Genomic DNA, 25,730 nt, shown 5'->3' with positions numbered 1-25,730 from the left:
GAATCGTGTCATTATTTTCACCGGGCGAAATTATTTTAATTAAAACCTAGGGACTGCCGGCTTAGTACTGGTGTTTCTAAATGAAGCTAGTCTTGAATAAGAATGTATACTTTTCTTTTTAAGAGAGGCAAGAGATTGCGTGATATCAAAAAGTTAATTGAAAGAAAGTACTGCGTATTCACGGTGTAGTAAAGAAGTAGATAGTAAATAAGTGTTAAGTAAAAAGATTTTTCAGACGCAGAACTTTAATATTTGTTTATTAATTTACTTAAAGGCGCTTTAATGCGCTGGACGCAGGCAATCGATATAACGGCATACTTTATGCATTTCAATACATTTTCTTGACGCAAAAAAGGCCTATATTCAGTATTCAGCAGTGACGTCCTATGGCTGAAATGATGATGATGATGATGATGATGATGATTAAATGTTCAATAATATTTTATCGTCTAACTCACCACCTACTTCTTGAGTGAAGTGAGTTATGATATGACAAAAGCTTGAGTCCTGCTTTTTTAAAATACTTTTGTAAGTGGATAGTTTAAGAGCGTGAGCTAGCGCATTGTTAATACGACAGCACTTCAAGCTAAACACTACAGTATTTAATGTAGTGGCAATAAGAGCGATTTTGGAATAAAACATTATACTCTTCTCTCTGACGTGGTGTCGTGTACACGTTTCAGAACGGTCACGCTTTAACGTAATGAATTTTCGAGCACACATTTTAAAACGATTTCTCAAATGAACTACATTTCTCTCCTTTAAAGTCCAAAAATTACGTGCGAACTCTTTCTAAGCCCGTGTGAATAGTAAATAGTTGCCTCATTCTAGGTTTTATGAGAAATAATATCAGTGCAATTTGGTGTCATTTTAAAGGGTGGGCATTTACTGGGAGCTTACACCCGTATTCACAAACCATGCTTGCTTAAGTAAGTGAAGCAGCAAATCGAACGCACAGCGTTGAATTAGAGCTCTGCGATTGGTTCATGTGTGATCCTGTGCATCCACGCGCACTGTGAGACCTCATAGTACTTAATGTTTGTGAATTAGGGCGTTAGTTACGAATTTAAGATTCTAGGCCTATATTCAACAGTGGATGTCCAGTGGCTAATGATGATGATGATGATGATGATGATGATCACATGAAAGCTGAAGTGTTTAGTAATTTTGTATCACGAACGTCCGCGCGAATGATCTCAAAACAAAAAATCTCCTAGAACATAAATTATTTTACCACTTATTGATAAAGTGATTGATTGCAATTTATTTTGTATTATTAAAAACTAGGTCTAGTGCTTTAACCCAGTCAGTGCCTGAGGTAAGGGAGCGGCACGGGAGGGGTGATTTTGACATATCAAAATCAAAAATCAAAATCAAAAATATTCAGTTTAGACCACAAGTGGCACTTATGAACGTCAATAGAAAATAATAAAAAAAGAAAAGGTAGCCCTTATGGGGCGCTTTACATGTCTCCTTATCTTTTGGGCCCTACCAGCGCTTCGAGACAAACATAATGGCAAGTGCTGAGAAGAAACGCCGGAACAAACTCAGTCACCACTTATTGCCAGGAATTCCGAGACATAGCATACAAATCTGAAGTCTCGCTGACATTTGACACGACATCATGTGCTAGGTCGACTAGGGATCAAAACCACACTTGCACTCCAAGTTTGATCATCCAAGAATCCCTACTTAAACAGATTGTCCTTACTACGGCCGACCTTCGTGCGAAATCTATACAGGGTGACCAGGCAGTTGACGTTCAAAGCTAAAATTTAGATTCCTCACATCAAGGTGTATCTAAATCACCCCCATGTATGTTTTACGATTTTGCTTAGTTTAGGAAATAGAAATAATTTTGTGATTTATCCTTATCCTCACCTATGGTTGGTTTTAAAAAAAATATCACTTTGGAAGTTTCTCTAGCGTAAGTAAGTAAAAACCAACCATAGGTGATAGTTAAGGATACATAAAAAAATTGCTTTATCTCCTAAACTAAGCAAAATCGTAGAACATACATGGGGGTGATTTAGATACACACCTTGGTGTAAGGAATCTAAATTTTAGCTTTGAACGCCACCTGCTTGGCCAGCCTGTATAAAGACCTTTGCACTATTGCAATAACATTTTAATACAAAGTAAAGGCTAAACGCTATTCAAGTGGACCTTCTTCGTTGTGGGCTCAACTTAGTTTGTAACTAAACGCCTCAAAGGTCTATCTCGGTCATAAAATCCAGCTTTACGTTTGCAAAGAGGTTATTAAATGAAAGTGGATGAACGGAAAAAGGTTAGGCAACAATAAAAGGTAAGGAGAGGATCTCTTTATTGTAGTGGCCGTCCTTTGTTTCGAAGGCTTTTGTTCTACCCGCAGAATGCTTTGGAGACGATTTTTCAGTGGCCAGCAAGATTTATGTTGTACAATGTTGATTTCAATGTGTGCCATCGTTGGGACGTGCTTATATTTATTAACATAAGATATAATTACAAATAGGTATGATTCTTTTTTGTTCGTTCGTTCGTTTCAGCCAAATGATGTCCACTGCTGGACAAAGGCCTCCCCCAAGGTTTTCCACAATGAACGGTCCTGCAATGTGTTGTTTTTTGTATCAATACATTTCCAACGTTGTTCGTAGGAGTATGCACGTAATACTAGCATGGTGAGTGCTGAAAAAGTCTTAGGTTGAGTGGCATCACCTTACTTTAACTGTAACTATAACCATAACCAGTGTTTATTGTATGGATTTTGACAGACTTTTTACGTTTGTGTTAAATAAAAATACTGCGCAGGGAAGCGCTGAACGCAGGCCGTTACCAATCGATCAATATGGAAAGCATTGGGGGAGGCCTTTGTTCAGCAGTGGACGTCCTATGGCTGAAATGATGATGGAATGATGATGATGAAAGATGGTGCAACCTAGCCTTACTGTAGTAATCAAAACCACTGGTTTACATTATAATATCCAGTAGCAAAACCTTTTTATCTCTGGTATATTTTTCACTCACAAAATTACTTTAAAAAAAGCTGTCGCAACATTTTTACAGCTACAAAAACGATCACATCAAAAGGTCTCAATTCAACTCCTAAACACGTTCACGGCTCCATAAAAAGAATCAAAACCAAACATTCGGAATCGAGTAAATAAAACCGTATTCGTAAATCAGCTCAAAAACGTTATAAAGTCAGCTAACACCCACTAAAGAGGGAATAATTCGGGTGCCCGTAAAATCGTTACTAAACCTATCCCCTCTTTCAAACAACGACGGGCTGCCCGGACATTAGTGCCCCAAATTTACGTTCCTTTTATGTGCCACTTGAATTTCAATGAAATAGCCGGGACGCTTCCAGTCTACTACTCCGAGACACGTCACGGAGGATTTTACAGCAAATGAACAGTGCTTGAGCCTTTAGCCTTTTTGGCATAAAACACACACACCCTTCACTCATGTAAGATTTTTGAAGCGCCTATTGCGAGATATCTGGAAAATTTTGACGTAGTAAAATAGAGCAAAAATACACTAGTGTCAGCTCAGAATAAGATGTTATTAAACTACATACTGTAGCACATAATGATATTACATAATTATTACAATCACTTACTTCCGCGACATAGTTGTTGACACCAACGTACATTAGCATACTTATTATAAGCTGTCAAAACATGACTCCGTATTGACAGCACTTGTTCGCCAACTCAATTAACTATTCATTGATCAAGCGATAAGAAAAAAGTTGATACAAAATTGTATTATAGAGAAGTTTTGCATTGGAAATACTAGATAACTTAAGACATTTAACTCCCATCGTTTGTGAAAACAAACGATGCTTGTTTAAGTGAAGCAGAAAATCGAACGCACAGCGTTGAATAGAGAGAGCTCTGTGATTGATTAATGTGTCACCCTGGCGTCCACGCGCGCTGTGACAGCTCATACTTAGTAACGTTATGTAAGCTTCAACATTTATATGAGCGGCTCGCGTCCGAAAGAACCCTAAAAATAGGGCTGAGTTGAACCACCCCTCTATCGGACTGTCCACTCTCTTTTGACTGTTGTAATACGGGCGCTCTAGCTTCACAAAATATTAAGTGTAACTAAAGACACCCCCTTATTACAAAACCAGGATTAACTCTACGTCTCTACTAAGTCCCACCAGCTGATGCACATCACCAAACGCATAGACCCAAAACATATTTATCGTAAGAGCACTATAACCTAAGTCCCAGATTATGCCCTCTCGGGGTTTGGGCTCGTAATAAACGGATTTATGCCAAAGCCTTTCTGTTTGAGCACAGTCCGTTCGACCTTTCCTGCGAACATCTTTTTGAGCAGCCGTAAAGCCCGGATTCCACCAAGGTGGAGCGGTGCGGAGCGGAGCAGAGAAGTTTTTTGAATAAACAATAAGATTCTACCATTTTCGTATCTCTACTCCACTCCGCTTCGTTGGAAATGGATCTAGCGGAGAAGTGTCGGGAGAATTTATTTTTTCTATAGAATTTGACAGCAAAATTTGCGGAGCTGTGCGGTGTTTCATAGATATCAATAGACTGATAGCTGACAGCTACGCACAGAGGGCTGGGGGTGTGAGTTTACATCAAACGCACTCACTAGCGAGCGTGCTAGCTCACCGCGCACCGCTAGGGGCACTGTACAATCCGTCATACATTTAATGTCATTTTTTACGCGCTTACTTGTGAGTGCGTTTGATTTAAACTTACGCTCAGCCCTCAGCTCACACATCTCCTCTCGTCTCCGCACCGCTTCTCTCTTCTCCGCTCCGCTTTTGTGGAAATAGGCTGCTAGCTTCGCCGCACATCTCTCGTTTCCGCATCGCTCCGCCTCGGTGGAAACCGGGCCTAAAACACGATGTGCTCGATCGCCGAGCTTTGATTTTAAAGGTCCTTTACACTGCTGACTTTGATGTTTACGGTGTCGTTCCACGACGTGAAGTGATTGTGAAATGAATGACATCAATACGCCCACAGCGCGGAACGTTTTTCTGAGAGCTAAGCTGAATTTGAGATTATCTTAGCTTTTTTGGGAGGCAGGTAAAAAATTCGATTAAAATAAATTCAATATTTTGTCAGAGTGATTACATTTCGTGCCTCTAAATTTATGTTTTATAATGTTCTGAAACGTAATCTGTATGCGTGTGATTGAAACATGTTCTTTTAACAAATAATTACTCTAGACAACTCTTACTAAGGTAATGTTTTTATTTCTTGTTACAACCTAATCCATAAAATAAGAAAGAAATAGGCACAGCAAAATCTCTACTTTCAAAGCAAAATCTCCAGTTTAAACTACTTACTTATACTGTGGTTGCTTGCTTGAAGTTTAAAATAACTTAATCCATTTTTAGTTCTTTCATTGAATAAACGTTCGCACGTCCAATCGTAAACTTTATATTACACACAAACCTCACACTCGGCACCTGCACGGTAACCACTTCAAACTGGCACTTAAAACTATTTATTCTACACTTTCCTCGGTTTCTTACGTAAACTAACGTCCTTTTGATCATCGTGTTCAAAGAATTTTCGCTTCACTCTCCTAAATTGTTTTCTCTTTGATATCTCTATCTAGCACTTGAATCTGAGTGATTTCTAAAACCTCACTCGAGATTTATCTAAAAGAAAAATCTTTACAGATTGACGCTGCGAAAATATTTTTGACGTACCTACTTACTTATCTTGAAAATAGCAAAATGTTTATGACAAAGGCCCCTCGCCCACGGCGACTTTTTGTACCGATTCTGTTGCGCGTTCGCATCGATAAAGTTGCAATGCGGTCGCTAGTTGTACCCACTTAAACGCGCTTTTGTCGCGATGCAAACGCAATACTGTCGCGCTTCTGTTGCGATGCAAACGCAATTCAGCAACCCTACCTCCGTTCTCTCCCCGGTGTCGTCAGACACGGTCGCGCGTTTTCATCGATACAGTCGCGCTGCTGTAACGCGATAGTAACGCGTTGGCCTCGCTTCTGTAGTGCTTTGCAAATGCGACTAACGCGCGTTAGTAGCGATGCTGTCGCTCGTTTACGAAACACTACAAAAAGTCGCCGTGGGCGAAGGCCCTAACACAACCAGCGTCTTGAGATTTTTATGACAAGAATGAAGGTGCTTACTGAAAAGTTAAGTGCTTAAAGTCGCTTTATTGAAAACACTTCACTCACTTGATTCGGCAACAAAGTTACTAGTCATGGTTGGAGCGGTTTATTTTCTGATTAAATATAAGACTTCTCTTTGGGCTTCGATCATTTATACGCGGCACTTACCTACAACCATACAGGCCAATAACGCTGCTCAGTTGCTGAAATATTAATACAGTGGTGTCGATACACTGGTATTGCTAAACTCCGCCTGTGTATGAACGTACAGAAAACTTGTTTTTGCTTGTTATTGCCTATTAACCATTTTAATGATTTACAATGTAATACAAGGGATCAGTGTGCTTACCATGAGCTTACATTAGGTGTGCTCGCTGGCGACTGCGTAAAAAATGACATCAAATGTATGTATGTGAGGTTCTACAGCGCCCCTAGTAGCTACTCTCAAGAACTAAAATCTTCTAGAATTGTTTGACGCACTCACTAGCGAGCACACCTAACTTAAACTCATGGTAATCACCTTGGTTTGTTATCTAACCCACTCTAATGATGATTCTGAGACCCTAACCAAAAATGGTTTATCATCTCATATTTATCATACTTTTGGCATTCACTTCAATTGGATGCTTTGGTCACAAGAATGATACCTAGCTAGATAAAACCAACCATTATTGTACTCGTAATTTAGAAAGAGATACCATTAAAACACGGATTTTAAAACTTGTGTAAAAGTACAAAATAGAACGAAGCTTTTAGAAAGTATGACAAGTTGGGGGATTCATATTTCAGCTCAACGAAATACATTTTTCCCGAATTCAAAGAAAGACATCAGAGAAGTTTCCAGAGTTATGTAGTTGCTTGAGTATTAGAAACGATATTTCACGGATTCCCAGTTCGGTTATGAAAACTTAACGCCAAGAGGAAATTTCTTAGGACGAGAATGGCAATTGAGAATTTAAATGAAGAAAAACTCGGGAGTGAGGCTTACTTGCAAAATATGTGACAACTTTTCAAAGCCTTGCTCTGAGACGTAGGAGGTTTAATAAGTCCCATAAATTTGGAAAAAAACTTTGTGCCCTTAATTATTTACGTAAAAAGCGAGAAGATTTAGGTTTATTATTTTCACCCAAGTGTCTACATTAAAATTTAGTATACAGGAAAATGTCTAAACGCGTTCCTGTAAGATTGCCTAAAGTGGTGTTGAAGAAAAATTAAAGGTTTATTACATTTTATTTGATTATACCTACCGGTATTTACGTTAGGAGTTTAACTGTTGTCCAAGCAACAATAGCTTTACATATTTGATTCTCAGAAGGTTACATTAAACCTTCAAGCATGTAAATGATCATGCATTAATCTTGCTCTGTCACTCAGTATTTTTTGTTATTCAAATTTATTTCTCTCCCAAACTTCGCCATTGTGCGCACTCGGGCAGACCTGGGATGGTTCCTCTATATTATTTATAAGAAAACATGAAAATTTAATAAGCAAACCAGCACCGAGTTTCTTGTACCCTCAGTCGTTACTATGGATGAATAGATTACACGTATTCCACATAAATATTAATGTGGAAATGCTTTTAATTTTGCTTTCGTGAAATAGAGGGTTTTATTGGTTTTTGTAGACGTTTTATAGGTCTGGGCTGAAGTAATATTAAAGTCAACAAGAGAGATTTTTTCTTTTTTACTTTTTTTAATACTAAAATCAAGTGGCAGTGGGCGGGGCACATAGCTCGTAGATGCGATGGCCGTTGGGGCAGAAAAGTTCTCGAGTGGCAACCATGGGCTGGAAGACGTAGCGTGGGCAGGCCTCCTGCTAGGTGGACCGACGATCTGGTGAAGGTCGCGGGAAGAACCTGGATGCGCTCAGCGCAGAACCGGTCGTTATGGAAAGCCTTGGGGGAGACCTTTGTGCAGCAGTAGACGTCATTTGGCTGAAACGAACTTTTTCTACGAGTATAAAGCAAAAACATTGCAAATAATAATCATTTCAAGCTGTCCTGCAAAAAGGTTCTAATGTATTTGGCAACAAAATGTAAACTAAGTAAGAAATACCCCCACGAAATTAATTTGAGTCTAATAATTTATTAAATCGCAAAGCTTTTTTCAAATTAATTACTAAAAAATTCGCGGCCGTTATCTGCTAGACTAATTTCTGATCGTTTCACTAATTTGGATCGAGGTTAATTCAATTTGAGTGTCGCTTTATATTTAGCATAGTTCACACGGTTATTTGAATATTCAAACGATAAATATTATAAAATGCACTTCAAAGACATTATAAATTATATCACTAATAACTAGTTTGGAAAGATAACATTTCCATTGATTTCAAATTTAATTAATGCAGTCATTTTAGTTAAATAAATTTCGATATTAATTATGTGCCCTTTCCAATCCCTTTCATAATTTACATACCTAATATAATTGTTCGTTATTAATCACTTTTTCATCTAGAAATAGACTAAGTAGAAAGGATAAATAGACATAATAGTTTGAACATAATAATTTGTTCGATGTTTAATTCCTGTGTTTATCATTATTTACCATCCATTTGAGTAAAAAGCTAATAAAGGAATTAGATAAATATAATAAAGGAGACTTGTTACCTAAGTACCTAATATCCTATACTACTCTAGAGTGCCCGTATGACTATAATAGGTACGTATTTCTGCTAAGACCGATGACATAATTTTAATCATGCCTATCATGAACAAATCATGGGCCAATTAACACAAAAGCAATTAATCCCCTTACGCACCAGCCAATACAATTAATATACATTATTAATAATGACAAACTCGCAGCTATCGGCCCTACAGAACGCTGATTTCTGATCTATTGAATATTGATCAGGTGAATATATTACCAATAACACCAGTTATTCGGAAAATCGTCGTGTTTCCCAAATTGCCAATTTACATCCAAAATGACTATGGGAGAAACGACCAATTTGCGGAGTTGAGAAAATATCATACATTTGGGAAGTAATGTCGTGCATCTATACTTGGCGTCTTTTGCGTTGTCGCCATAATATGATGGGCTGTTAACTTAATTAAGACATGAATACTCAAACTTGTATTATGTCAATAGAAAATTTGCTTCATATAACATCAAATTAGTGTGTTTCGGTCCAAGCGAGAGGTAAATAAGTTTTGTAGTAGGTAGGTATATTGCTGAGCTGAAAGTTGATTAAAAAGCATGTTTCATCAATGACAACGTCCTACTTAATTGAAGCATAATTGACGAATATAATAATAAGTATAGTAGAGAGACGACGAGTCAAATACAGGGTGTCCCAAAAACAATGGATAACCCTGTAACCATCGATAGGCCTCGCCATGATCTCCCTAACGTCCATTTTTGACCTCAGTAAAAATATCACCGTTTTCAAGATTTTTAAGTTTTTGTGCATTTTTAGAAAATTGCCACCTGCGATTACTTTTTCTCATTCCATTTCTACAAATGAGGATACATTTCAATCTAGTTTTTTTTCCTTATCACAAGGGATAGTTGGGCTATCAAAAGAAAAGATCAAAGTTCAACAAACTAGTTTGAAAGTATGAAAATTTTAAGAAATTGCAGAAGAGAAGGAAAAATTAATTCATTGTCTTGCACTTTTGATCAGCCATCGTGTAAAAAAAATGTAGGAAGACCATCGTGCCCATTACCTTAAAAACTTCCTTGGTTAATTGAGATTCTAAAAAGGTATTACAAGCTTATGTATTCTGTATTATTTTTATCTTATGGCTACTTGAATAGCAACTAGTAAGAAAACTGCAAAAATGAGTTTTTCTCGTAATAGTTACTTAAACCGCAAGTGGAGGCTACGTACCGGAAAGCGCATCGTAGGACGTCCACCTACAAAGTGGACCGACGACCTCATAAAGGTAAGCAGGAAGGTGCTGGATGCAGGCCGCTACCAAGCGATCATTATGAAAATCATTGGGGTACAGGCCTATGTTCAGCAGTGGACGTCCTATGGCTGAAATGATGATGATGATGATGATAAAATGTTGCTTTATTAAAATTCCTACGCTAAAAATTATCCATTTGTATTTGATGCCACTATGCAGTCCTAGTTTAACTATTACGAGAAAAACTCATTTTGCAGTTTTCTTACTAGTTGCTATTCAAGTAGCCATAAGATAAAAATAATACAGAATACATAAGCTTGTGATACCTTTTTAGAATCTCAATTAATCAAGGAAGTTTTTAAGGTAATGGGCACGATGGTCTTCCTACATTTTTTTTACACGATGGCTGATCAAAACAATGAATTATTTTTTCCTTCTCTTCTGCAATTTCTTAAAATTGTCATACTTTCAAACTAGTTTGTTGAACTTTGATCTTTTCTTTTGATAGCCCAACTATCCCTTGTTATAAGGAAAAAACTAGATTGAAAAGTATCCTCATTTGTAGAAATGGCATTAGAAAAAGTAATCGCAGGTGGCAATTTTTTAAAAATGCACAAAAACTTAAAAATCTTGAAAACGGTGATATTTTTACTGGGGTCAAAATTGGACGTTAGGAAGACCATGGCGAGGCCTATCGATGGTTACAGGGTTATCCATTGTTTTTGGGACACCCTGTATAATAGACATCGAATAAAGAATATTCACGTATTCATCAAACATTTCAGGAACTTAGAACTTTTTGTTACCGCTATATCTAACGTTTGAGAGCTTCCTTTCATTTCTGCTTGTGCCAGTTTTGTCTGAGATCAATACAGAGTAACTTTCAGTTTGAGCTCATTCTGAGATAAGTTACCTACAGTATAACTTTGTAGTTAGAACATTGCTGAAATAAGTTTCAAGCAAAAGTATTTGGCTAATACATTTTAAGTCGTCTATCCGTTGTCTAATACCTATAGTACAAGCTTTGCTTAGTTTGGGCTAGCGGCGCAGTGTAAAATGTCCAAGGATACATATATCAACATACCTATCTGTTTGTTAAAAAATTGTTAATCTTTTAGCAATTTCATAAAAGTATGCCATTAGTTGCGGATTTTTAAACCCAAAAGCTTTCCTGGCTACTAAAGAACGTCTGAAACGACCTTTTGTTTTACGACCTCTTGGAAACTACATGAACATCTCCAACTGAAAGTAAAGAGAAACTGATCATTTTGGTCCGGAATCGACTAAGATTTCATCCTGGGAAACTGTATTAGAAGACCGCGACCTGCGTCGTTAAACTTTTATTGTGCCATTACTGTTTTATAACAAAGAATATCGAGAGAACGTGGCACTGCCATAAAATCCAGCCACGGTGATGTGGGCCAACTTGGAAGCGGTTCGTTCAATTTCCTACATGATAGTTTAGAAGATAGGGTTTAATTTAAAGGAGATTTCGAGAGATTGAGACCTTGGTTATTGGAGGGAAGGTCTCTGGATCTACTTAACAGCTTAAATCCACAGCTGTGACACACTTGTAAAGATTCCCTATCAATTTCCTAAATACATGCATCGTAGGGAATCTAATTTTGTTTTCAAGACAGCGTTCTTAGCCTAGGCTCAGACCACCAATTTTAAGTTGGCCGATAGTCGGATCGGGCTGTTGATCGGTATGGAGATATATGAAAGTGCGCACATTACACAGATTTGAGATTCTTCATACAAATTAAAATTGGGTCCAACTATCGGTCAACAAAGAATTGGTGGTCTGCGTCTAGGCTTACTTTAGCGTTCGTTCGTTTGTTTCAGCCGAATGACGTCCACTGCTGGACAAAGGCTTCCCTCAAGGATTTCCACAAAGAACGGTCCTGCGCCGCCCGCATCCAGGCACCTCTCGCGACCTTCACCAGATCGTCGGTCCACCTAGTGGCTTTAGCGTTCATTTCTGTATTATTTGGGCTTGTTTTATTGTTATGAACCTGCCGTTGAAAACCCTAAACAATCTAACTACTGTTTCAACCACAAAAGTACACAAAACAATTTTCCATGAAACTACGTGATCACCAATTGCTTCACATTATTTATTCAAATACAGTTTAACTTGTAAATGCCATTAGCCTTTTTTCGCTTTAATCAATATCAAAGAACTAGTTTGAATTTTCCAACGAACGCCAATTAGTGAGTAGTGGTTAATGAATTACGTAGAAACTTTCCGCTCTATTACGTTTATAATTGTTTGATCTCAGTATATGAGTACAACCCGTTGCTAGGAACTGTTTGGTAGACACGGACATCCCGTTTGGAGTGTCAAAAACTGATTGGTTTGAATTTATAATTGGGATTGTGCTCACACGACAGTCCAGTTTTGCGGGATAATGCATCACTGGATCCTAAAGATTCGGCCAAACCAACGCGTGCAGTCTGCGTGCTCGATGACGATCAGTTTATATCAGTAGGATCGCCATCGCCATCGCGCACACAGGCTCGCGTTGGAAAATTCAGGAAAATTAACAAACGAAATTCCACGCGGGCGAAGCCGCGGGCGGAAAGCTAGTACTCTATACTAATATTATAAATGCGAAAGTAAATCTGTCTATCTGTCTGTCTTGCTTTCACGCCTAAACCACTGAACCGATTTTGATGAAATTTGGTATAAGATAGTTTGAGTCCCGGGAAAGGACATGGGATAGTTTTTATCCCGGTTTTTGAAACAGGGACGCGCGCGATAAAGTTTTTCTGTGACAGATAAAATTCAACGCGGGCGAAGCCGCGGGCGGGAAGCTAGTTTAAAAGATAAAAGCATTAAATTTCTTTAAAAAGAAAGATTTTCGAATAGACTCATTTCCATTCTCTGCTTTCTATAGGCCTGATAGTTATAGTACAAAATCACTCATGAGAACGTTATTCGTTCCTAACTCGTACCAATCGCGAACTAACATCGTTTGCTTTGAGCGCTGCCTTTTGTGGAAGCAATTGTATTAAGTAAATAAATAGAATACAACCGACGTCTAACTAATGAGAACCTGGCAGATGAAAGGTAAAGGAATAGTGTTTGTGACTTTCGACCAGATTTGTATTAAGTTTGGTGTGTTTAGAGGAGATAACAGAATGACAACAATATACTAGAAGGGAGATTTCGTTACGTAGAGCCGTCTACTGGTCACCTTATTACTTTGTTAGTAGGTATTTTGAAGAAAACCAAACCAAGGTTATTCTATGGTCTAAATGGCTAACTCCTCATATAATTTTATTCTAACTTTAACAGGTTTTTTATGTAAGTTTACAGCATTTTTATGTCCTTTATCTTGGTGCTAAACTGTTTCTTTATTGTAATATGGCGCCCAACTTGTGGCTATCGGCAATGTACAATCAATACCTCTTGTGTATGTACAGTCACGGAATGAAAAGGTTCGTCAGTTTTCAAATTGATTCCTTCAACGAATCGCGAGCACATATTACCTTTTGAAACTATGTTACAGAATAATCTCGAGTTAGAGAAAATAATCTTTAACTGTTCGTCAGTAAAGTTCAAAATTATTCAGATCAAAGTTGTTTGACGATTTATCTTGTCAAGAAGATTATTATGATTGATAAACTAAAACCTTGTTGATTCAACCTGCCATTATTATTTCTAAAAAATAAAAAATAAACTATTGTCAATTGGTCAATGTCATCATTGCATTGGGATAGAAAAATAAACAAGCAGCCCCCCTAGACAAAACGCACTTTTTGATCGAAGCGAAAATCGAATCCGTCAAAACTCCATACAAATTCGACCACTTATCGACTGGTTTGCGATTATAATTTGCACTTTGTCTAGACCCACAGAACCTTATTCGTTAGCAAACGTCATATTTATTTAAATGTTAGCAGCACTGTTTCTTGCACTGTTATGTTGGCAGGTTTGACTCTTACAGTACCTAGTGCAAGCGAAAACCGACACTAAGGTGACGAACCTTTTCATTCCGCGACTGTACCTAAATACAAATTTATAATTAATATTTAGAAGTTTATGGCATCGGCGGTATTGTTGTATATTTATGTCTTGTAGGTAAACGCTTTCTGAATAACAAGATAATAATACTGCAGTCTAAAGAAAGGCACTTTTGACATACTCGTATATGTACCTGCTAATAATATTCTAAACACCTGTCAATATGTCAAACTTATTCTACGCACAGCAGTAGTCTGAAAATATCTAGTTTCTACCATCTCAATAAAATACAAAAGCTTTATTATTCTCGTGCTATCATAAATTAGTCCACTATTAAATACATGGCAAGAAAATATTGAATTTTTAATATTCGTTGCAAAGTTTTAACTGTTCATATTCTTTATTTTATCGAAAAGCTGACGATTATTTTATTTTAACCCTTGGACGTGCATGGCGTGAATACTTTTGTTTTTGAATTTTTCATCGGAAATCTGCTACATTTATAAGCCGGGGATTTCGAGTAATGTCAGTATTTGATTTTCATTTCTGTTTTTACCGACGTGATTAAGTATATTGTATAATAAAGATTGAAGAAATTGCTTGTATAGTCAAGCGGGGAATCTCTAGTTCTCATAATATAGACTTTCACATCAGCTGGGCTAGGATGCGTGCCGTGTTAAAATTGTATCGATAATTTTAGCCGTCAAATCGATAAAAGTTGCGATAAAAGTTTGTCGTGGCGCGCATCTATGGCCTAGGTCATGATTTTTGTGTAGTAATCACATCACCTAACTATCTCACCCAACGCAGGTCCAAACAAAAGGGTTCCTACCCTAGATATCTCTGTCCCCGCGCCATCCTACAAAGGTCTGCCCAAACAGATTGAGACCGCAAAAACTGTCGGAATTACTTATACGCCTCGGGCGGGCTTAATTAGAGAAATTAGTTGCGGTTCGTACCGCCTGTACTTTTGTTCATTCGTACAGCCGGTAGCTCATCAGACTGAACAGTTTTGCTGCAAAATAGCACTTAATACAAATGCGTAAGATGCCACAGTGTGAAGTGACGTCGTCTGTACATGTAGGGATTACATGACAGGTTATAGAGATTATCTGTAGTTATGGATGTGAGTTACAGAATTTGGGTGATTATGCGAAACGGCATTCAGTTTTAACCAATGTTGTTAATACAAACAATGACATAATTATAAGACTCGATTTCTAGGTAGGGTACAAATAATTGTTGATCAGTGATTTTCAGGTTAGGTAAGTCCAGGTAAGGCATTTGGATTTACCTACCTATTATTTTCCTTTCTATTATTTTGTTAGGAATAGTTATCCAATGGACATCATTAGTTTCTAGTACTTTATAGACACCGTGTTAGTATTTTATTGAAAATAAAAATTGTATATTTCGTTAACAAAAATAATAAATAAAAATTTAGGAGGACTCTTTCTTGTAAGTGCATAATTATTATTTCACAATAATCGTTTGGAAAATGCTGAAATAAATCGCTACAGCAAACTCTACCATAGCTGTGTAAATGTTTAAATAGGCAATAGCTATTCTTTTGATTCAGGAAAATTAATAATAAACTATCAAAGATTTTACAATGATCAATAGTCAATACACATTGCCCATTGTTACAAAATGTTTCCAGTATATAATTAAAACCCCAATAAAGGTTAAGAGCAAACAATTCCCATGGGGTTTATCATTCTGTGTTTGGAAACACAAATATTTTGATCCTCTATCAAACTGTATTTCATTGGAGGCTGGATTTATTGAAAGCTTTGCTATTTTTGTTTTAGGAAAATTGGCGCTGTGTTCAAGCGATTAAGCTTAAATGATTTATTGAAAAATTAGTTTCGGATTCGTATCGGCGATTTAAAAATCGTTAGTCCTTTGGTTTTGGTGTAAAATATGTAGGTTTAATTCGCTTACATTATTTTGTTTCTAGTTAAGTGTGAAAGTGCTTTTTGAAAAGCTTATTTTCATAAAAATTTTTGCATTTCATTTACTTTTTTATGATCACCATAACGTCATTCACGCCCGTATTCCAAACGACGCGATGCTTGCTTAAGTGAAGCAGCAAATCAAACGCGCAGCGTTGAAAAGAGCTCTGTGTAGTGGTTCGTGTGTCACCTTGTGCGTCCACGCGCACTGTGAGACCTCATAGTAATGTTTGTGAATACGGGCGCCAGTCTACACTAATAGGACTTTTCTAGTTTCCTACCACAATCAGATGCAGTATTTTAACAGTTATCATCATGACATTTTAATTCCAGTTTTCACCATCAATCCCTAATTTTTAAGTTACCCCTATGGTAACACTTAACAGGAATTTGTTTTCATAGGGTTCACTTAAAAAATAGGGATTGATGGTGAAAACACATATTAGTCTCCTTGCAAGAGCACACCTTTCCTAATCTACCAGAAGCAGATGAAGGATTCGCCCTTCACTTCACACTAACCATATTAAATCCCATCCTCCATTTAACTATGTCGGACTAGGAAGTGGGAAGTGGGAACTGCCGAATTTACTCGCTCGGCTACCCCATCACGGCTGAGAGGGCGCTGCACANCGTCGGTCTACTTTGTTCATCCATTTTTATTCCTTTCCTTTCGTTTCTATTCCTTAAATATTTTTGAAAATTTTCCACAGCTTGGTCTCGTATTACTATTTTTACAAAATTTCAAGAAAAAAAAAGAAAAGGAGAAATAAGTTCAATGTAGTTTTTACTGATTGTCTTGTTCCTAAATATGCATTTATTCTGGCCACACTACCGGTTATGAATATTTATCGACTATCGACATCGAAACCTGACCCGGCGCTTTCTTACGATCAGTTCGCCACCGTTTGTTTGCCAACTTTTACGGTTTACGTGACTATTACTTAATTTTTCTACATTAAATGAACTTAATGTGTTCAGAACAAACGTTTGTTTTTCTAATGTGCACCGGTTTTGTGTGTGTATTGCGTAACTTTGCAGCAAAGAAAATAAATATTAGCTACGGAATCATTTTACTGTCATCTGTTAATATAGATAAAAAATGCAATAGGGATGGGACTCACTCGATTCCCTCCCTTTGATCTTCTTAACGTTTGTCAACATGTCTGTCACTAGTAAAGGGTATGCATTTTTTATCTTTATCTTTACTTATCATAGAGCAACTAGACGTGACTCCGACTTAGGTACCTACTTGGAAATTTTCCAAACCCCATGAAGATGCTGTTTGGTGAAAATGTTGGACGACTTACCTACACTTAAATAAAAACATTTATAAAATACCGGAATGAAAACTCTAGCTCTGTTTTTATTCACTGTAAGCTCTATTTTCATAAACAGAATTCACTATAGTTTCACGTCGCGCATATTATGAAACTCTAATAACATGTACCTATAAATATGTTTCCCTTAATAAAGTCATCATTATCATAACACTTGTATATTATACAGTATAGTAAAAAATAACTTTTCATTTCATTATTATGTAGATGTGAACGAGCAAAGCTTTACATAAAAACCCGGGGAAGCCATTTTGTTTCCTTCACACTCAAGCAGCGGCAAAATAATAACGTTTCCGTTCATAATCTACATAAGGGAAATACAGTTGTGTGGAAAAATTAAGGCACTTTCAGCTCTGCAGTTAAAAATATAAAGCTCAAGGAACTTAATTGGACTGTAAAATGCCTGGCATTTTATTTTGTGTAGAAACTAAAAATATGAGACATTTATTATACAAAACAAATTAGAAATGGAAGTAAATTTTATTTGCCAACTAAGGCTGGGTTGCACCATATTACTGTAACTTTGACAAACGTCAAAAATCTGTCAAACTCCATACAAAAAGCACCGGTCATCGTCATAGTTACCGTTAAAGTTAGGTGGTGCAAGTCAGCCTAAATGTTAACATTTATCTCTTAAAACCTATTCTTCGTTTCCAAATATTTCAATAAATAATAATAAGCGTCCTATTATTTTGACGTAGCGAATGACAGTGACATATCAAAAAATATCAGTTTCCATCGTCAATTTGCAACTCGAGAAACTTTTTCGTATTTCATCGATACTATTTACGAACTGTCTAGACTCTTTTTTGCAGACAACTGACTATTCAGATTTTATCTGCGAACAGAAAATCGAGGATTTAAATTCTAAACTTTCTGCCCTTTTTGCGTCCAACTGTACTGACGTACATACATAATTAATTGGTAATTTATTCGAGGCTCTATTATTGTAAGCAAAGAAATAACACTATATGCCCGCGTCTGTGTTTGTAAAATTATTGTATGACTAATTAATCATTTCGAGTAATGTAAGTTAGATAATTTTAGATAGTAACTGAGCTTCTGGCGCTGCTTCTTTTCAGCACTGGCCTATATTGTCTTAGGCAGTGGTAGGGTTGGGCCGTATGAATGTGCCCTTTAAATGCCTAGTAATGAATCAATTTTGTGAATTTAATTTTATAAAGGCATGAGAATGCATCTTCACATCGCATTTAAGAAGCATCCCTACTAATAAGTTACTGAAAAATATTTAAATTGGCAGTTATCTGCAATGACTAGATATAGGCAGAGAAAGCAGCAATTGCGCTTACGCCAGTATTTCAATGTTAAAACTTGAAGCTTTACATTTTACATGCCAATAATAATATCGACGTTAATGGAAAAATAAGAGCCTAGTTATTAAATCAAAAAGAAGATCTTGTATATGGAAAAATTCTCCTCTGATATCTCGTTGATGAAATAAAAACAAACCAGAACGCAGATTTGTTTTAGTAATGAGCTTTTCTCATAAGAAAACGAAGCAAAAATTCCTAGCATAAATTTATACAGAATCCTGTATTTATTTTACCTTAACCCAATGCAATAAGGTCGTCAATTGCGCGGAACTTTGTTACAGGCCGCTGTTACAGTTTTGGGCGTTACAAAGGCGCAGTTAAGTCAATTTTCGCCTTGCAAATAACATTTGGAATTCAATATAAGGAAGTATTACAATGTTCGCGAGTACATTTAACTAAGTTTAATGTTTTCTGTATATTAAAGGAGTATAAGAGATGATTAGAGAGAAAAGTATGAAGCTGACACGTGCCTTTCTTCTTACAAAGATCCACTCATTTTACTATGTTATATTGATACATTATTCAATAGAATAGATAGAGTGGCGACCACGGGCTGGAACACGTAGCGTGGGCAGGCCTCCTACTAGGTGGACCGACGATCTGGTGAAGGTCGCGGGAAGAGCCTGGACGCGGGCAGCGCAGGACCGTTCATTGAGGAAAACCTTGGGGGAGGCCTTTGTCCAGCAGTGGACGTCATTTGGCTGAAACGACGACGACGACGACGATTCAATAGACGCAAATAGACTCATATGAAACCACTTACTTATATGGATGATCTGAACTACATACCTATGTTTGAAACAAATTACTTTTCCTTCCTATACCTGCGTTGTAAATAATGTCCCAATTTTAGCAGTCTGCTGCTTCATTCATTCTTCCTAAGCTACTAAGAATGTAGGTACAAAAAAACGTTAATTACTTGAAATTAAAATACTTACCAAATATTTAGACCTTATATTCAGAAGACCTACTTAACAACACAGTTTTAACCCTTAACTGGTATCGTAAATTGGACATACGTATCTGGTATCGTGGGGGCCGCGCGGCCCCCATACTATTTTTGCTTCTAGCAAGCATGTTTTACCTATATACTTGAATAAATGCTCATAAATGATAAATATCAGGCTCGTTCTATGTAATCATTTAGTTTTTATTTTATTAAATCTTCCTACTTATACTTCAAGACATTACATAATAGTAACAACTTTTTACGTAATATTTTTTTAACGTTACAAATATCTATGAAACCTATCGTTTAGAAAGTTATAACCAAAAATATTGTTATTTTAATTAATCCATAATAATGTGAACTTAATAATAAATAACGTTTAAATGTAATGTTTAATAAAAATAATAATTATTTTATATAAATAAAAACATAAATATTATGTTGACAAACATTAGCAGGTGCTGGTGGATATTCAGACCACTTGTATTTATTTTTTCATAGTAGCAGGATTGACTAGGTCCTATAACATCTTCATTTTCACTCTCTGAAGAAAAAACTTCAGAATCAGAATCAATTTCCTCAATATCGACAGAATATTGGTTATTGGGTCTTTACAATGACCTATAATTTTATTATCACTGTATTCTTCTTCTGGCATGCTACTAATCACGAATTTGGAATCAAACACTTTGTTCTAGGTATCTTCTATTGTTTTATCACTTAAAAGTCATCAATACTGCAAAAAAAAACAAAAAACAAATAAAAATTGCCATGAAAAGAAAACTAACGTAACTGGTATTGTGGGGGCCGCGCGGACCCCAACACGTGCATATCTTCGTCCTGGTGAATGATGCAGTGCTGAAACGCCTGCACCAGACGTGAGTAGCGCCGAAATGAGAATACCAAAAATTTTGGCTGCCCACGATGCGTAGCTTCTTAGAAATCAAAGAGAACTTCATGCGTGGGGGCCGCGCGGCCCCCACGATACCAGTTAAGGGTTAAATAAATTCCCACAAATTCTTTAAATTTGAAATAACTTGTAAAAATCTTTGAAAACTAAGCTAAAATAACGGTCTTACACCGACACGATTCGATCAACTGGCATGAATCACGGTCGCGGGCCAACTGTTCGCGAGCGCGTCATCATTCTTTGGGTGCGGTAAAAAATCTTCACCTACCCCCAATTCTTTAATATTTGTACCGATGGTACAGTCAGTCTGGTAAACTATACACAGTTCGTGTGCAGGTTGTTTTCAAACGTCTTAACATTACGATTTAGCACTCAGTAGCTTCCATGATTTAAATAGTGATTACGAGTTATAATTCACTCGTACCTATCATTTCGTCATAGGGCAGATAGTTTTTTTTGAAGGGACACGCGCTGGTAGCTTGAGGAGCTTTTCCAGCTTCACCGGGCAGAGTGGCGAGTACAGAAGGTACTCTAGCCGTTTGGCGATCGTCGGTGCGCGTGCCGACGAGGCCGAGTGTGGGCTTCGCTTAGCGAAGCCCAGGCTCGTCCGCGTCGGTCGCAGACCGACGTTCGCGATCGGGCCGTATCGAGCGCATAAGGCGCCCGATCAGTGGCGAACCCAACTAGAGGGTNGCTTCTAAGGGAAAATAAAAGACTGTGCGCTGGTGTGGTCGCCGTAATGGATCGAGCTGCGACAGCCTTTGGACGTTGACTGACGTCTACATTTGGAAGGGTTGTAGCGTGTTGCTAAGACGTGTAATTGACGATTGTGCTTGAGGAGAAAATTAAGGTTTAAGGTATTTGATCTTATTCTTGGTACAACGTTAACTTTTGTAAAGTGTGTTGTTAGCAAAATTTTCAAAATTCATAAATTTTTGAAAAATAAATTCCAAAATACGGATTATTATTGAAGTGTTTAAAGTTCTACCTACTGACAGTTCCATGGCGCTGCTTACAATTTACTTTTGTCTCAATTTCGACCATGTTGTGAGTTAAAACCTTTGTACTCATCTTTGTCAAATTGAATCTTAATTTAATAAAAACATCAAACAAATTCTGTACAAGTTGATGATAATTATAGGGAGATAACATACAATGACGCACAATTAAAAATTTGATTCTGTATACAGGTTGTTAGGTAAATGGGTATATGAGCCGACACTAGCACATGTTAACATGGGCATTTACCCATTTACCTAACACCCTGTAGTAATGGGTGGCCTAACTACGCAAAAGAACTCCAGTAGATGTCGTTTAATAAGTTTAAAAGCTCTATATTGCACACAACAGCTCATCAACAACATAAAAAAGCTAGGTATAAAATAAAATGAAAAAGATTTGCATAGTATTAATAACGTCGTTGTCATATTGGCGGAACACAGGCACTTACATTTCTGCATTAGGATGATTCATAGTTTTAATATCCTGAAACAAAGGAGGACTGAATTAGACATAAAAACAAAATAAACACAATACAGTTTGCATAAGCACCGGCTGCCTTTCTTTAATGAAACAGCGAATATGAGACTGAATCTGCAATGTTATTAAGTGAGAAATGGTTACCGTAAAAATAAGATTGGGCGTGAAAATAATAGCAATATTTAGTATTTCATAACGGTAAAAGAGTAACGCTCGTGTTCTCAATTTGCGAACACGATTCCTAAAAACATTCTCGTTTATAAAATAAAATGAAATAGATTTGCATAGTATTAATAATGTCGTTGTCATATTGGCGGAACACAGGCACTTACATTTCTGCATTAGGATGATTCATAGTTTTAATATCCTGAAACAAAGGAGGACTGAATTAGATATAAAAACAAAATAAACACAATAGAGTTTGCATAAGCACCGGCTGCCTTTGTATAATGAAACAGCGAATATGAGTCTGAATCTGCAATATTATTATGTGAGAAATGGTAACCGTAAAAAATAAGATTGGGCGTGAAAATAATAGCAATATTTAGTATTTAATAACAGTAAAAGAGTAACGCTCGTGTTCGCAAATTAAGAATGATTCCAAAAAACATTCTCGTTGATGTTCGGAGTTAATGTTTAAATATGAATATCAAGAACCCTATTTTCACTCATACTTGATAAAAAATCAAGCGTAAATTATTCAGTTAAATACAGACAGTCTCAATATTAGCATTCAATAAACACATACAAGATTAGTTTCGATTTCCTATGACCTACGGTTTTCTCTTTGTCCATGATTTCTACCTAGGCTTCCATAATTATAATTCAAAGTACAAGTTAGTTAAAATTAACGTTGTTTCTGTCAAAAATTGGCGAGTTTGGAATGCGCATGTGGATTATGTCATTCAAATGCCCCATAACACCCGTATTCAGAAACAATGCTTGCTTAAGTGAAGCAGCAACGCAATGCGAAGTCAAACGCACAAAGCTCTGTGTTTTTGGTAGGTTAGGTTTTTGGGACCCTGTGCGTCCACGAGCACTGTGAGACCTCATAGTAATGTACGAGCACTGTGAGACATCATAGTAATGTACAAGCACTGTGAGACCTCATACGGTCGTTAGTAGTCTTTGCAAGCATGCCACAGAATAAAAGACGATCACAATCACGACACAAGTTCTATTCAAAAAATGATTCCTCTGCTTCATCAGCAGACCTGAAATATTCAGTCGCCACTCCGTCAGTCAGCCGTATTTCACCCGGTATTATGGCGGAATCTCATTACCAGCCAATGAAACGCACGCTAGATCTCAGCATAAATCCGCGGATGATCAGCGAGAAAAGTGCTTAACATATGAAACGGTTGAAACTTGTTTGGTATTATATCTGTTAAGGTCGTTTTGAAATGCGGTAAATTTTCTGCGTTTTACGGTACGTGGCCTCCATTCCAGAACCTTGCTGCCCCATCGGCCGTCAGTTCTGAGTACTATGTGCCCTGCCCACTGCCACTTCAGCTTGCTAATCCGTCGGGCTATGTCAGCGACTTTAGTTCGTTTACGGATCTCCTCATTTCTGATTCGTCCACCCACAAGGTGGACCGATGACCTGATAAAGGTAGCAGGAAGGCGCTGGATGCAGGCCGCTACCAACCGTGCGATGTGGAAGTCATTGGGGGAGGCCTATGTTCAGCAGTGGACGTCCTGTGGCTGAAATGATGATGATGATGATGAAATTTTCTAGCTTTTTATTCTCTCATTTTTGGAGATGATTGGAAAAAGTAGAGATGGTCAAGATTTAGTGAAATCTATAAACAACACGGTGACAGGGACCTTCGAGAATTATAAATACGGACTTGAAAATAGTCCTCGTTTTGAAATTGGCACTATTATACAAATTAAAAATAAAGAGACTTGAAGCATATTTTTTCAACTTGTTGGGCTAACTGACTGTCTTAAAAAGTCAACAGTCAATCTTAAGGTATTATTTGAGTAAATGATAAACGCATGTTCTTTCAAATCAAATCAAATCAAATCAAAAATATTTATTCAGTGTAGACCACAAGTGGCACTTATGAACGTCAATAGAAAATAATAAAAAAAGAAAAGGTAGCCCTTTATATGGGCCCTTTCACTATCGATATATTCATACTACCTGTAGAGTTCAAAGGTACTAAAATCGAAACTCAGATTTTGAAAACTAAAATTCTAACATTTATTTCAACATTTATTTATTTAATGAGCAACATAATAAGCTTACAGAAAACCCAAAGCGCTTACATGTTTAAGCCACTTCCTTAGCGACTGTACCACTCGAAAGACGAATGCACTCTCCCACCAGAGATGAAGGTTCAAATTCGAATGAACCCACTCTCACAATAAGCGCTCATAGCGACGTTTTGACGCCGTCACCAAATGATTTATTCGGAATACCGTATTTTCGATGCGAAATAAAAATTATTTGCACGGAGGTAGGAAGATGGAAGTGACATATTGTGCGCGTTCCAAGTGTTATCTGAAGCGGTTTTTAAATATTTCCTGGATTTCAAGCGTGGGTGATATTGAAGGGAAGTTTTTTAAACTCGACTCCACTTTTGCAGGGAAAAATTTTGAGTATAGCGAATTCAAGACGTTTTTGTGACGTAGTCTAATCGGTCTGGAGAATTGGATAGCGTTACAAACGGAGTTTGAAAAGGAACTCTTTTTGTTTTGAACAGAAAACAAAGTTTTGTTGTTAAAAAACTTAACGTACAAACAATCAGCAGTAAAATTTTAAAGCTGAACCTAAGTAAATAATAATTAATTCAATCTCATCGACTGTCCTCGCTCATTTACGCCCGTATTCACAAACATTACTATGAGGTCTCACAGTGCGCATAAACGCACAGGGTGATACACGAACCAATCACAGAGCTCTATCTTTTCAACGCTGTGTGATCGATTTGCTGCTTCACTTAAGCAAGCATCGTTTGTGAATATGGGCGTTACTCTCTATTTTAATAATTTAAAGTCAATATACATTAACACATCTTTTCCAGTGGATTATAAGTCTACTACCAGCCCCACCCTCCGAGCAAACTTATTGCTTGCTTTCGCTGCAAACTCATGGGTCATGCGTTTTTTGGGCCATATCAGCTCAGTGCCGATCGCGTTTTGTTTTTCCGATTCCCCCTATCTTGTGTTCGGCCAGTTATAAGCCTTGATCACACTGGGGGAAACGGGGACTAGTTTTGTAAAGGGACGTATCTGTACGTACTTCTTTTATTTTTCCTGATTGCTCTACTGTTCTCGCTTCTCGTTTGTTTGGTTGGATTACTTGATCGCCAGTTGAAAATAATAATGTGGAAATGTTCTGGTCATTTTCGAACTAAGATGCTTGGAGTTTTGGATGTTTTATTTATTTATTTAAAACTTACATGCACATTAAACACAGTACTTAAGGCGGGCTTAATGTCATTCTGCATTCTCTTTAGTTTTATGTATAAGTAGTATAGAATATTCATATGAACTGAAACAAAATAACTTTGCGAGTTGCGACATTGCCAGTATCGATGCCGAATGACATGAATTAATGGAGCAGGGAGTGTGTCAAAGTCATAAGTATGTATCCATTATCTAGTCACAATGGTTATTAGCACTACTTAGTTACAGGCCCGTATTCACAAACATTACTATGAGATCTCATAGTGCGCGTGGACGCACAAGGTGACATACGAACCAATAAAAACTCATAAAACTCATTTATTTTTGCAAATAGGCTTTTAAAAAGCACTTTTACACGTCCCAGTATTAATCCTACCACTGCTTCGGGACAATAAAAGGGCCAGTGCTGAGAAGAAGCAGC

At 37.2% G+C, this 25,730-nt stretch overlaps 1 protein-coding gene across 1 annotated transcript in view; it reads right to left on the bottom strand.

The window, feature by feature from the left end:
* LOC114350829 (hemicentin-1) overlaps positions 1-22,259 on the bottom strand; it is a 199,332-nt gene extending 177,073 nt beyond the window's left edge. The window contains exons 1-2 of the mRNA XM_028301775.1: positions 22,225-22,259; positions 21,864-21,898 (exon numbers count right to left, since the gene is read on the bottom strand). The gene's annotated coding sequence lies outside the window, so the exon portion shown is untranslated. The remainder of the gene's footprint in view (positions 1-21,863; positions 21,899-22,224) is intronic.
* Between the last annotated feature and the right edge of the window lie 3,471 nt (positions 22,260-25,730).

The sequence above is a fragment of the Ostrinia furnacalis genome, unplaced genomic scaffold (genome assembly GCF_004193835.3).
Source record: "Ostrinia furnacalis isolate ACB-3 unplaced genomic scaffold, ASM419383v2 OfSCF0076, whole genome shotgun sequence".
Taxonomy (NCBI): Eukaryota; Metazoa; Arthropoda; class Insecta; order Lepidoptera; family Crambidae; genus Ostrinia; species Ostrinia furnacalis.
This window is presented reverse-complemented; position numbering and strand designations above follow the sequence as displayed.